We start from the raw sequence: 13,974 nt of genomic DNA, 5'->3' as shown, positions 1-13,974 counted from the left end.
TGTATAGTTTGTCATAAAAACCATCAGACATGTAAGTCTGTATTTGTTCACTAAAGCAAACAAAACATCCTGAATGCCCAGGGTTATATTCATAATATGACAAGGAGGAGGCAGTCTGTGTGAATGTAAATCAGAATTTATACATTGGAGCCTCTGCTTTTATAGTTTAGTCTGTTTCATTCTACAGGAAAAGCTACAGTAATTTTCAATTAACAAGGCAAAATTATTTCTGCAGTTATGTAGTTAAACCTCACAGCAGTTGTGTTTCCATAGACAGGGGCCATGGCGAGTGGAGGGTTTGTGTCTGAATTCCCCCAGAGAACTGGGGGCGGGGGGTTAGACAGTCTGGAGTCACTGGGAGATAACCTCCAGAGCTTCCACCTCACTGTGTAGAGATTGCTGCTGTGAATGAGGACATGGAATATGGGATGGCTGTTGTTTAAAATACCCAGCCTTTTCCTTTCAGAGGTAACAAAATGCTTTACCTAATGTTTTACCTAGAAAACGAGTGTCCAGCATCAGTGTTATCCTAATGGGGTCCTTCTGTGAGCATTCTCCTTCCCTAACTATGCAACACCCTTTCCCTCTGCAGCTGGCACTGGAGGAAGGGGTGCTAGCACCATTTTCAGACAAAAGTGTGCTGCTCAGCTTGGGCTAGCTTCTTCATAGTATCACCATGCCCAGCAACCACCAGAAATGGTCTTTGCAGCAAAATGAGCTCACAAGGTCCTCCAGGCAAGAAAGCTATATACATGAAAGAGAGAAAGAAATGGCCACTGGAGATGTTCCTCAGGTCTACTTTGGTCTCTCCCCCCTCTACCCTTCCATTCCTGGCAGGCTGAAGTTACAGTTCCCATGTACAGTTCCACTGAAAAGTAGGCTGCTTTTCTAATAGGATGAGCAGATAGAGAAATGTGTGGATTTCCCTGGTCCTTGGCAGCGCTGCAGTTCAGCCACCTCTGAAGTTTCCACTCATCTCAAATGTTCACTTGCCAGACTTTGTAGGGTATTTGTTCTTCAAATATCTGTGGCATTTGTTCTTCATACATGAACTTCTTGTCATTTTACCGTAGCACAAAATAACAGTGACACTAGACATATTAAACATGTGAAGCTTGTGTATGCGGTGGGATGGTCAGGATTCTGCTTGAGATTAAAGGCTCCAAATCTGAAATTGTCACTGATGGAGTGATACGTTACTTATGACGAACTTGGCTTTGATTTCATAACTGGATTTCTCAACATTTCTCAAGACTGTTTGATATTATTTGCCTGCCAATTTGTTGTTGTTCTTATTCAGGAATGCAGTGTCTTTTTTGCATTCATAGTCCTGAATGAGGATTTCTCACTTATATGCTTTTTTCCATACTGTTACTTGCTCTAGTAGAAACTGTTAGAGAAAAGTAGATTTGGATTATTGTTCCTTCTGTGATAGTGAGGTTACTAATGGAAAAAGAAATCTAGATACAGTCCAGAAGTTTTTATTAACATTTTATTTGCTGATGTCTTAAATCTAGAAAGGTTATATCAAGTTTAAACTACATTAGCATTTGTATTGAGCGATAACTATTCCCTAATGACTTTAGAATTACAGTTTACTGCTGTGAATACTTCATCTTTCTTACAACCTTTTAAATTAGAAGAATAAATGCTGCTAAAAAGAAAAAAATCAAGTTATGTACATGGTAGAGGTTGCAAAACTATACTTTATGATTAAATCTGCCATAGTATTTGAAGTTGATTTAGGACTCAAAGGATATACTTATTTTTCATGGAGGACTATATATAGAACATAAATAAATCTAAATACAGTTCAGCCAAATATAAATCAATAAGGCAGAGAAGAGAAGGGCCCTAAACTATATCTCATTGCTTTTTGGTGCCTTCTATATACAAAAAAAAGAATCAGATTCTTAGCTTTTTATATTTCAGGCATATATGTTGTCTTAGGACCCTGATGTCAGCCCTGTCCACGTCTATCTGCAGCTTGGGAGCCTGAATTCATGGAGGTGTTTCAAATTTGCGATTATTTAGAGGGAATTTTAAAGCATGCTCTTACTTTTGAGTTTCGCCAAGGAGCTGCTGAGAAAACTGATGGGACTGCTTTGTTAGGGAGGGAGAAGTCCTAAAACCTGGAACATTTTGAAACTTTAATTGTAATTCTTCTTGCAATGCTTATCAGATGAATTGTATGTATTATATAATGTGAAACACTGTACTAATCATAGCAGTGATTATTATGCAAAGCCTTTTTCCAAGGTAGGTCTTAAAATGCCCTAAGGACACAGCAGGGAAGTGTTGGGGAATTCAGGATGCATTTTCACACTTTTATTCTATTTTATTCCCTCACATTTTGCCCCACCTCATGCCAATCATTTGTTAATGAAATGTAGGGACTTTTCTTGTCATTTGTTCTGAAATTGTACCTTACCTCTGAGATATACACTGAAGGAAGAACTCGCCATTCAGATGTTGCTCTGCTTTCAGTCAACCTTTGTAGATCAGATACAAAAAGAAGGTGACCGTGAAATTCAGTGACCTTCTTCGTGCTGCAATCTCAAATCAACAAACATAGAAAAAATAATTAGGAACTCTTTTTCAATATCATAAGGCTGTAGAATTCATTTTGTGGTTTTTTTCCAGTGAAAACTTTGAAAATTGTGACACAATGATGCTCACTTAGAAAAAGCAAGAATAAGAACGTGCAGGATAATAATACCATTGCTTTCTAGCATCTAGGTTTCATATAAATTTGATTATTTCATAGCATCATCGCTCTAAATAGACTATTACCTATACCAGAAGTGGAAGCCTTCATCATGTTGGTGTGCAGTAAAACCCAGCACAGGTCATGGCAGTCAGGCTGTGACTCAGGACAATGCAGGTTCTGCTTCCAGGAGATCCCCAGTCTTTCCCCTCCGCTCACTGTTGCATGCATTTAATTTTATTTTGCAACAGTTCTCAAATTTATACTTACTCTGAATTCTTCCATGCCAAATGACTGTACACTTAGAAGACAGTTTATTCACTTGCCCAGCGATGTCACTGGGCAACAGTGGAGTTGGTTCTGTGGCCAGTTGTTTATAGGAGTGAATGGTTAGGTACATAAGAAATGGACTGTGAGCCATTAACTCAATGTATTTCCTAGGACAGATGGTTGGCCAAAGTTGAAAATGTGTGACTTATTTCATACTAGAGATTTGTTTTAAAGCTTATCTCTACTTGTAGGACTGTTTTCCTCTTTTATTTAGTTACTCCGTTGTTGAAATGATAGGATTCAATCCTACGGTCTGTCCTCAGATCACAGCTGTCGTGGCTCTCAGTTAGTGATATCATTGCCTGAAGGTGATAAGTAAATGTTCATCTAAGTGTGCAGTGGTTTATGGGGGAGAGTTTGAGAGTAGCTATCCAGTCTGCCTGGAGGTCCATTCGGCCTGTGGGGTGGTCAGACTCACATCACTCCCCTCCCAGGGAGGGTTCCTCCTCCTTCGCTGTGGTTACAGTGATGTGAAGCCTTTGGCCTCGTGAGATGGTGGGAACGCAGGTCATCTTCTCCTCAGCAAGGAGAAAGACATTACATTTTGGTTGCTGTCTCTGCTCTGATTGTTCTCCAGTTACCTCCTGCCCAATACCAGCATTTCCCATTGAGTGGAGCACCACCTGCCTACTGAGGACTGGATTGCCGTCACCCACGCAGCTCTTCCTCCATGGTCAGGACTAGTGCTGTCACCCCATGATATTTCAGCATGAGAAAGAGGTCAGGGATGTCCCTAGGCCCACCCACATCAGACATATTCTGCTGTACAGGCATCTTTCTAGACAGGATGGATCAGGTGCATCCAGAGATGTTGTCTACACTCATCTCTGCACAGGGCTGGGGAGGGTCTCTTAGGTTCTTGGTCATGATTAGGTCCAAAGAAGGCACTAAGCTGTGTAAATCTGCCAGGAGAGCACTCACTGTGGGGGACAACTCTAGATGCAGGCACCTTTCAGGGTTTGGCCTGATGTTGAATATTACATCCATGGGCTGAGACACAGAACTCCAACAAAAAAATTAACTATAGCCACCAATTCCTTTTGTTACTGTGGGCCCAATCCGTAGCAGGGCTTGAGCTTCCAGCCGTCAGTGTAACCCCTGATGTCCCACTAACCACTGTGAGGAAGGCAGGCTGCCCAGATTGGCATTAGGAACCTGAATACTGTTGTAGTTCCTGGCTCCAGGGAATTAGCTTCCTACTGGAGGAAAGCAACAGTTGTCCTCCCCTTCCCAGGTATGCGCTGCCACTGGCTGATTTCTGGAGCACGAGAGTGTTTAATTCATCTTCCCAGTTCTGGATGGGACAAAAATTTACTCCAGCATTTAAAGCCTGAGTAAGGAAATTTATCAACAAGACTGTGGGAACATCCCTCTTCCATTCTCATCACAGAAAGTAAGTCTAAGATTCCTCAACTCATACTGTGTATTTTTGAGTAGGTCAGGGCTCTCCTTTTGTTTTTAACATGGACATTTATTTATGTGCTGTTTCTTTCAGCAATGCATGCAGGGCTGCTGTGGGATAGTAACCATAGTAACTGCAGAACACAGAAGACGTAATTTCAGCCCCAAAATGCATATTACTGGGTTTGTGTTTACTGGACAGGAATTGTCTCATTCCCTAAACAACAGAAGGAAGTGAAAAGTTACTTGTTTCACAGCAATTAAAGGAGAAACTGAGCAGACAGTGGAAGTAAATGATGAATCACGCACCAATAAATAGTTTCTTTTCCTAGAAATGCCTTTGTTCAGAGGACTGCTAAGCCTAACCCTGAGGAACTTGAAAAATGCAAAATATGCATTAGATGCTGTTCTGGTACGTCCAGGAAGCCAGTATAGACAGATAAGACCAAAAAGAAATCTAAATTCTTGGTTTTTATATATATATATAATATATTCAATAACAATATTTTTATATTTAATAACAATGAAATAACCTGGTCTGAGGGTTTTTTATCCACACTGGGCATTTCACCATCTTTGTGAACACTGTCAGGTGATCTGAGGGGTCTGCTGCAGGGCTTTACTGACACGATGCCAAAGTCATGTTTCTGTGTTATAGGCAGTATGTAACTTGCCTCTTACTCCAAAGCAGATGCACCAAATACAGCAGTAATGCAGTGTGGGGCTCAGCCCCTCGTCTTTGGCGTCCAGCTTTGAATATTCACCTACAGAAGCGAAGCAGGGATCTCTGCTATCTTCAGCCTGATAGAATTGGCTTGTTATGTGACAGGTCAGATACGATGTTCTGTGCATGACCAAAACCTTTTTACTTGCTTGACAGAGGTCCCCATCTGACCCAGGGGAATGTAGGATATTGCTGCAGAATGCTTGTTGCAAAAAATCTAGTGCTTTCTGTCCTACTCCCTTTCTCCATCTAAACAATCCTATTTCCCCTGTGCAGGAGTGTCCCAGAAGAGGCAGCACTGTGGCTGCTGTGGTTTCTGTTTCCAGCTACGTAACAGACTTGGGTATGTTAGGGACCAAACCAGTATACAGTAATTTGAGGTGTTGTCCTCTGTCTTTCCCTCGATAACACATAGACAGCCGCATTTATTGTTGAATAAAATAACTTACTGTAAACAGGCTTCTGTACTAAATAGTTCTAGGGATTTATTTTTATGTGCATTTGAAAAATTAGTACCTTGATGGATCACACACCAAGAAATAGTTTCTTTTCCTAGAAATGCCTTTATTCAGGGGACTGCTAAGCCTAACCCTGAGGAACTTGGAAAAATACTACACTGCTTAATGAGATTATAACCAAGTTTTTAATAACTTAATAAAATACCCTTTACTTTTGAACTGATATTTACTTTTCCTTGCTCTCAGAGGGACACAAATTTTAAAATGAAAGAAACTGAGTTTTTCAGAATAATGACTCCACAAGTCAGATATTAATGAAAAACAATAATGATGAGAACTGTTGACTTAATATGAAAAGTGAGGCAGCTTAGTACTCCTTAGCTGGTCTAATGCTGAAATTGGATATACTTATTTATATTTTTAGGAACCTTCTCACATTATGACTTTTCACATACTTGATTTTAGTATTAGTATTTTCATCATATGGAAAGACTTGCTTTCCTCCATTATGCTCAAAAAATGTTACCTAGGGACAAATAAGCATTTTTGCAGCAGTGGAGAAAAACAAGCAAAATAATAAATGTGTAATAAAAAGCACCTTTCATGCTTCTACACTTCTTTGCACTTTCACATGGATTAACAAGGGCACATACAATTCCCCAGTGAATATTTCAGGGTTTTCCATGCTGCATTTCTTTCCTACTTTGATCTCTGGAACACATTTCTCATGAAAATGTTAGTGTTTCCCCAGGTTTTACTCATGGGCCTGAAAACAATAAACTAATTGTTTCTTGTCCAGCAGAGAAAGTGAGAGGATACCTCTACAAATTCGATAGGAACAACAATAACAACAGCAGTAATATGAATGGTTATTCACTTCATAGAACAATTACAATGAAACTTCTAAAATTACTTTTTTGCCTTAAAGAAAAAAAATCCCTTAGAAGATTTTCAATGTACAGTGGAGAATAAACAACAAAACTATTTAAGAAATATAACAATAATTGATGAATAAATTGATTACAAGAAAAATATGCTTTAAAGATTCATGAATAAATGCAGCTAACCGAATCAACATCACAATTAGCAAAACATGTCTGTATGAAAAATGCATTGTCAAATAAATGTTTTGTAAGTGAAAGAGGTAAAGGAGGCTGGCTCTTGTACAAGAAGGAAAGAAGATTAATTGGTATTTTTAACTGGATTGAAGAATATTCTTTATTCCTAGGAAGAGTTTGATTTCTTACCTCAAGCTGCAGACCTGTTCCATTTCAAAAGGTTGCGAAAATATTTTTTCAGCATTCAAAGGATGTCCTTCCATGTCCCTTCCTCCCAGCAGAAAAATAACAAAAACATCTAAAGTTCAGATGTTTAGAAAAATATTGCCCTGAGATCTGAAACCAAATACAAGAAATTCCCTACTGAAAGCATTTATTCTCCCTGCAAGGTAGAGGCAGTGACAGGTGTATTTATTTTAAAGGGAAGGTGCCCCTGCCTGTCTGCATCACAGCCTGGAGGAAAACACTAATAACTCCAACTTCAGTGGCTGTGGAGAAGGAGACTCATCCACTAAAGCAGTTCCTGTGTAAGGACTGATACCACAGGAGTAACATCCCAGGCATCCACTCTAGGTGGATGAGTAGGAGTACAGCATGTTGGATGTCAGATCTACTGCCAGATTATTTGCTCCTCTTTCTGAGAGCCTGGCAATGAACAAGCAGGACCAACCCTAGCTTTGAAATCTCTGAGGGATCTAATAAATAATCTGCTAATCCTTCTGATGGAGGCATTAGTTTCAGTGGCTTTGTCTCTTCCTAGATGGCATTGACACATCATGACCAGAATGGGAGCTGGTAGCTCTTTTGTATTTGTGTTGATTGCCTTGGTTGCTTACCATACACACCTGTTGAGCCTGAGCTGAAGCATGGATGCGAAAATAAATTCTTTACATGTAATTCTCACAGTAATTAGGAATATCCCCAAAGCTCCTTGATTTTGTGAGCTCTCCAAGCTTGCCCTCCCTTCTGGTTTATGACTTCATGTTCAATTTATTTTGGTTTGAAGTGTATCATTTGTGCTGACATGGTTTTGACATTGTATTATAGTCTTCCCAGCCTTGCTCTACTGGCTGTATGAGTGTCTGATGATACTCAGTGGCATGCAAATAAATAGACAATTACAGTTGGTACAAACATCCATTGTATTTCACAATGTGCAGCCTCCGTACTTGATTTACAAACCTAAACATGCGTAAGTGATTTCAATAAGCTATGTTCTGAAAATACCCATTACTGTCAATCCCATGGAAAATACCCATTTTAAGTGTCCTTATTCTGCAGTTAGTGCTTGATTGGCCCAAAGATCTGAGAAGGGTCTTGCTTAACTGCTGGGGTGCTGCATTGCTCTTTCAGCATCTCTCTCCAATTTGGGTGCTTGCCCACAGGCCTATAACCCATCCCAGCAGATGAAAAGCTCAAACAGCTTCCCATTTTATATTTCATTTGCACTTAAAAACTTATGATACTTTGTAGTCTCAATACAAGCTGGATTTAAATGAAATGAACTGTGAAAGCACAGTATGGTAGTGTTAAAATGAAGGACAGTTGTGTACAAGCACACTGTGGTCTTGCAAACAGACATTCATGTTTCTTTCCTGTTGACATAGGTTGCAAACAGGAGAAGTAGGATGCACTTCTCCTAGCTGTTGAGAATATTCATCACCGCAGAGTGCCAGAGGATGATGTATAGAGCAGTCACGTCCTGGGATAAGAAGCAACAAGAGATAACAGTGCTGTTTTCCAGCAGATCCCATGACTTTTTCTCTGGCAAAAATTGTAGAGAAGATTCTGACTTTTCTCGTGGAGGAACAAGCTGTTTTAGAGAGCACTGCCAGAAAGTTGTAGTGTTTGGTGATGAGATTCAGGAAGCAGACTGTGTGAAATTTCTGTGCTGTCCACCAGAATTGTATGGTACAGCCCGTCTACGCAAGTTTTATTCCTGGTCTTAGTAGCATTCAGCCAAAGCTACTAATAAAAGTTAATGGATCAAATTATCTATTCCACATTCAAAAGTTGTATGTGCTCAGAGAGATAGAAATAGAGCAGTAAACAAAGGCAGTCGATTGAAATGTGAAGTCAAGTGATTGACGAGCTTTATAAGCATTCAAGTTTCACATTTCTGCAACACATCATGAGAAAGTTCATACAGGTGTTCTGGCCTGTAGATCCTGCTGTGCACCCTGTTCTCCCTCTCCTCAGTTGTGAGCATCTTTTTCATCTGCTGTAAGTAGGATCTTGGTCCATGAAGCTCAGCTTATTGACCACTTTCCTCTCTAGCTGTCCATCCAGTTCTGTCTGTGCTTTATCTTAGATCCCCATCTGTGTGATAGAGTAGCAGAAATTGTGTGAAAACACTTTAGCATAAGTCTCCAAGACTTGAATTCAAACACAGCATTTCCACGCTCTTGCACTCCATTCCCTCCCCTTTTAGGTTTTTCCAACCCCTAACAGAAAATTTCAATAGTAATAATTGTTCCTATATCAGTCATTAAAACATCAAAGAAATACAGTTCATTATTAAATAGGTGTTAGTTATAGAGAGGTTCACCGTGAATAATGAAATCCCAAGCACAGTGGCAGTAACACTAATCTTCGTTTTGCAAATATTCCCCAAGGCCTTTTTCAGTAAAAGAGCTAAATGCTCTTCTGCAAACATCAGGTCTTCTTTAGTTTTTTCCTTCATTTTCTCTTCTGTTTTTATAGCTACCATCTATTTTTAATTTCCTAACTATGTCCTTAACCCAGCAGTATTGGTTTAAACTCTTTATGATGGGCTTACAGAGTTAAATTCAGCAATTACAGACCCTGCAGTCCCAGTAATGCTGGTTTTGGCTCTGTGAATCTACATTTTTGTTTGTTTATGCTGAAAAGGTCATTTTTGAAGAAGGAAGATCACTGTTGGACTGCCCAGCAGCTCACTGTTTCACTGAGAAATTCAAAAAACCATTTGATTTCTTCTTACATGGTTGCAGCTCTGCTCCTACTTCCTGTGGAGGTGTTCAGCAGGGATCTCAGAAGAGGCAGGATCATATCTCTGCTTCCTTTCCCCCATATAAAGAGTACTGTTGGCTTTATGGAGCTGTATTTTTTGCAAAGAGGTATAGCTGTGTAGTATTGCTGTGCATTCTACAAAATCCATAATGGCCTCTAGGATCGAGTAGATCTGTGTTGCCTAAAATTTGGGATGGTATCCAAGACTTAAAATACTTTTGTACGAATACATATTCATAGTCAGAAACAATATCCAAAGTGTAATACAGGGTTGTAGCTTCTGGTGATAGCTCATTTTGAAATATTCTAATCTAGAAAAGTAGGCATAAAGGTTTGGGTATTTCACTTAGTATTCATATTAGGCGAACTTTCTTACTTGATCATAAAGTCACAATCAAAGCTTATGCATGGTTGCTTTTTGGGATATTGATCCATGGCCGTGCAGGAAGCCTGGCAAAGCTTCTGTTAAATTACTGCAGCTCTCAAGAGTGACTGAGCAAAGGATTAATGTAGAAGACTGTTAATCAAATTAAGTGTTTCCTAAAATTCTGTAATACATTTTATGCACAAAGGAAACTTCGGTAAGAACTCATTATCACAACAGAAATTATTTATTCTATTGTATTTCATAATACCAAATGGAAATTTGTTCTCTTCTTCAATGAAATCTGGTGTTCAAACATTATAGCATGAAACCTGGAAAATAGCCTGTGTGTATAATGATTTGCAGCAGGAAAAGAGTAAGTACAGTGTGAACAAAAAGGTGAAATGTAGGTTCATCTCTTGTTTAGTCACTCATGTGTCATTTGGCACCATCACAACTATCTCTTATAGACAGCAAAGTCATAATCACCCCTGAGATATGGTGTCCAAAGTTGCCCTCTGGCAGTCTGACTCCCTTATATGTTCTTGAGAGCACTGGATCACCTGGATCCCAGTGGGATCTTCCACCTCTTGTGTAATGTTAATTGACTATTGCTGATAATTATGTCTGGATTAACAGAGCTAGTAATGCTCCTCTGGTCTGGTGGGTGGATTAATTAAGTAATGCCTGTAAAGAAATGCAAAAATGAAAATATTCTGCAAGTTCTAAATAGTAATATTTATGTTACCAAAATCGTGGGAGGAGTTTAATGTTGCAGTGTGACTGTGTGGGCTGAGACTGTCTGCATGGGCCAAAGGGATGACTCAGACACATCCCCACTTCTGAATTCACTGGGAGTTCTGGATGTTCACTGCATACCTGGGTGAGCTTTTCATGTGTGGCTTGATGTATCGCAGTAGCTTCAGCCAATTTTTTTTTCTTCACTTCTAATTTACAACTGTTACTCCAAGCCCTGTTTTGTTCACTCATTTTCTCAGACTCTGCAAAAATACATTGGACTTCAAGAAAAAAACTCCAGAGATATGTAATGAATATGCTCTTTGCATATAGGAAACCACTTATTTATTTTATAGGCTGCCATTCAATATATGAATAATTCATAATATACATGAAGTTTCCGTAATTTAACAATTACATATATCTGAGTCTGTGCTTGACAGGCCTGACTTATTTGGGCTGATAAATTACAGGCTGCATTAAGTAATTGGAATGATTTAAGACTATTCCATAGAAATGCAGCTGAGGGACATTGCAGTGGGTCTTTTTATTTTTAAAGTGTGTATTTTAAGAGCTTAAATTGCTACCATAAATGCTGTTTTAAACTTTAACCATACAAGTAGGTCCTTTTTCAACGATGGCCATTTATTGATCTCATGATAAACAATAATTTATGATACTCAGTGTTGGTTTTCATTGACTCCCCAGCTCTTTGGCAGTGACATAATGCTGTTTAGTTGCTTTTGTAAAAAAGACTACATCATTATCATTTGTGTTATTATGTGAGGCAAAAATACTTTCTGTGTTTAAGATATAATGGTTTGAAGGTTGGAGAGAGGCCTGGGATTTATTTTGAAAGTTCCTGTCCGTGGCTGAATTCTTTTGGGTGACTTCACTGTGGTTATGTGGAGGACTGGAGGACAGATCCTTCTGCTCCTGTAGCACCTCTGGGGAGATGGGGTGAAATCTCAGCTTTGGAGCAGGTCTTCTCACAGTCCCACACACAGGGCATCCAAGGAATGGTGTATTGGTGTATGTCTGCCTGTGGTTTCTGAGTCCTATTTTAGTGTCTGAGTTGCTACCATGAGATTTTTTTTCTTTAGTACGTAAACCACTTAATAAATTGCATCTTGAATGTATGCAGTATTTCTTAAGGTCAAGTTACGCCACTTCGTAATAAAATGCAATCAGTAACCATTGAAAGAAGCCATAGGGTAGTGTATCATTTATCTTGAAACCTTCCGCTCTGAATAAGAATTCTGAATTCACTTTTCAGTATAAATCGTGATCTCTCCTAGCTTCTGCCAGGGATACCATAAAGTATGTAGTTACATTAATCAAAGTCCCAGCATCCTGGCATCCAAACTATGAATTATTGCCATAGTGCAAATGCTTCAGAAAGAGTACCACATCTTATCCTAGCCTTACTGAGAAGCATAACATTTACCGTGTGATGGCAGAGAGGGCAGGAGACTTCGTAGAAATGCTAATTAAACCTTGTCTTTGGAGATTAGATTGATTTGATAAATACTGCTTAACACTTATTTATCTCTTTATTATGTGTCCATAAGCCATCTATTACCCTTTTTAATGATTTATAAATAAATTAATGGATTTATTAAATATGTCCTACATACTTTCCAAACAGACTCATGAAACTCTTGAAGTTCGCCAAAAAGATTTACAGACCTTGCTGCATAATGCAGTACTTGATGTTATTATTTAAAATTTTTGCAACACTTGAATAAATGTTCAGAGGAGTTCAGGGTCAAAATCAGAGTTGAAATTTTTTAAGTCAAACCCTCCTCAACCTTTGGAAAAGACTGCTTCAGGATTTTCTGTGAATGACTGGCCTCACAAATTAAGTCTTGGCTTTTTACTTCATTTACAGGGAATTATCTTATTTAATTTGTGCAGAGAGCAGCTATGTTAAGCATTTATGTAGGCTCAGAAAGGATCAGAAAAACAAAATAATGTGTCTCTGCATAAATATTTTTATGAACTGTGAGTAGACTGCATTAAAGATTAGGTAGGAAATATTTGATTAATTCATTTATATATTTATGAAGTTCTTTCGTGTATTTGAAATGGATTACAGAAGGATAATACAGTGTCAGGAAAAAGCCAGCATCAATTTGTCTAGAACAAATCATGTCAGAATGAAATAATTCCCTCCTAGGACAAAGGCAGGAGATTTTGTGGACAGAGGGAGAGCAAAAGGGACATCACGGAAGTCTTCCATTGCCATCTTGCATGTGGATCTCAAAGCGAGCTGGAGAGGGAAATCTCGTCTAGGGAAAATTGAGGTAGGGCAAGTGAACATCAGCTTCAATGGCCATGCTCACAGAATGAAGACCATGGTTTAATTTCCAACAAGGAGCTCCACAAGGTGGTCCTGAGTCTAAAGCTGCCCAGTGCTTACTTACATCAATGATATGAGTGGGGAGCTACGGAGGTGCTTATAAAATCTTCATGTGACAAAGGAGCTGGAGGACAGGTTTAGACTTCAAACTGGTCTTCTAGATTGGGGCAAAATTCTGAAATATATGGCATACAGCTTGGCAAGTTTCTGTAACTTTTTCTCCCAGCGTCCCTCTCCCATTAGCCATCAGCTGCACAGCACGTTGCTCACCTTGTGGGCATGGGTGCCTTTTCCAGGTCCTCTTTCTAATTCAGTTCATCCAGGTAGGGGGCCTACCTGCTCACAAAAAACCCCACAACCCCTGACTTGGCACTGGACCCATCACTTGGATTTCTTTATCCAGACAGTGTGGCAAGTGATGAGCTTGACTCTCTGCAGGAGGCTGACCAGAACACACTGAGCCAAAATGTTCAGCAGTCTGAAACAAAACCAACCCCAGCCACAGCTTCCCTTCCTAATGAGTTCTAATGAGCTCCACATACCTTGTATCGTACATTTCTCTCATGTGCTTTTAAACCAGATATCTTTGTTACCCATACTCCATGCATACAATCTCTGCCAGTAGCCACACTGTGTGGCTTGTCCAGTTTGGCATCATGTTTGAACATTCCTTGGGTGCATGTCCCTCCAAACAGTGATACATGTGTCTGTGTAAACCTCTGTCATTTTTTTCATAACCTACAGACATCCAGCTTGTCAGCACATGATCCAGTTGCACAACTGCAGTATTGAGCCTGCATCTTTTTAAAGCTCCATAGCGTTGCTGTGTGCAGCAGCAACA

The 13,974-nt window shown here is 39.4% G+C and overlaps 1 protein-coding gene and 1 long non-coding RNA gene across 5 annotated transcripts in view; both read left to right on the top strand.

Annotated features, from left to right (window-relative positions):
* Nucleotides 1-13,974, top strand: part of LHFPL3 (lipoma HMGIC fusion partner-like 3) — a 244,761-nt gene that overhangs the window by 67,593 nt on the left and 163,194 nt on the right. The gene's annotated exons all lie outside the window — the stretch shown is intronic.
* LOC108495654 lies at nucleotides 3,095-4,398 on the top strand. The gene is made up of 3 exons (XR_001874188.1): nucleotides 3,095-3,175; nucleotides 3,615-3,710; nucleotides 4,272-4,398. It is a non-coding gene; the product is annotated as an uncharacterized LOC108495654 (long non-coding RNA).

Source organism: Lepidothrix coronata, unplaced genomic scaffold (genome assembly GCF_001604755.1).
Source record: "Lepidothrix coronata isolate B3197 unplaced genomic scaffold, Lepidothrix_coronata-1.0 Scaffold32, whole genome shotgun sequence".
NCBI classification, from domain to species: domain Eukaryota; kingdom Metazoa; phylum Chordata; class Aves; order Passeriformes; family Pipridae; genus Lepidothrix; species Lepidothrix coronata.
The sequence above is the reverse complement of the archived record's forward strand: the minus strand, read 5'-3'. Positions and strand labels throughout refer to the sequence as shown.